Raw genomic sequence first — 286 nt, 5'->3', positions numbered from 1 at the left:
TACTTTGGTCCTTTGGACCTACTTTGGGCCTTTGGACCCCCCCACTAAAGGGATGGCTGAAGGCTAATACTGATGGAAGCTTCTCTAAGGAGGTTTCCGGTGTGAGGAGTTATTAGGAACTACCTAGATATTTTCTACTTTTCTTCCCCTACATGGGCTAATGATGCACTTGAAACTGAAATGATAACCATCTACTGTGCTATCTACCTTACCAAGCAATGTAACATCTCTAAATTGGTGATAGAATTCGATTCCAGTAGCCGCATCAAAATTTTGAAAAATGTTG

The sequence above is a fragment of the Phalaenopsis equestris genome, unplaced genomic scaffold, assembly GCF_001263595.1.
Source record: "Phalaenopsis equestris unplaced genomic scaffold, ASM126359v1 Scaffold000265, whole genome shotgun sequence".
Classification (NCBI taxonomy): domain Eukaryota; kingdom Viridiplantae; phylum Streptophyta; class Magnoliopsida; order Asparagales; family Orchidaceae; genus Phalaenopsis; species Phalaenopsis equestris.
The sequence above is the reverse complement of the archived record's forward strand: the minus strand, read 5'-3'. Positions refer to the sequence as shown.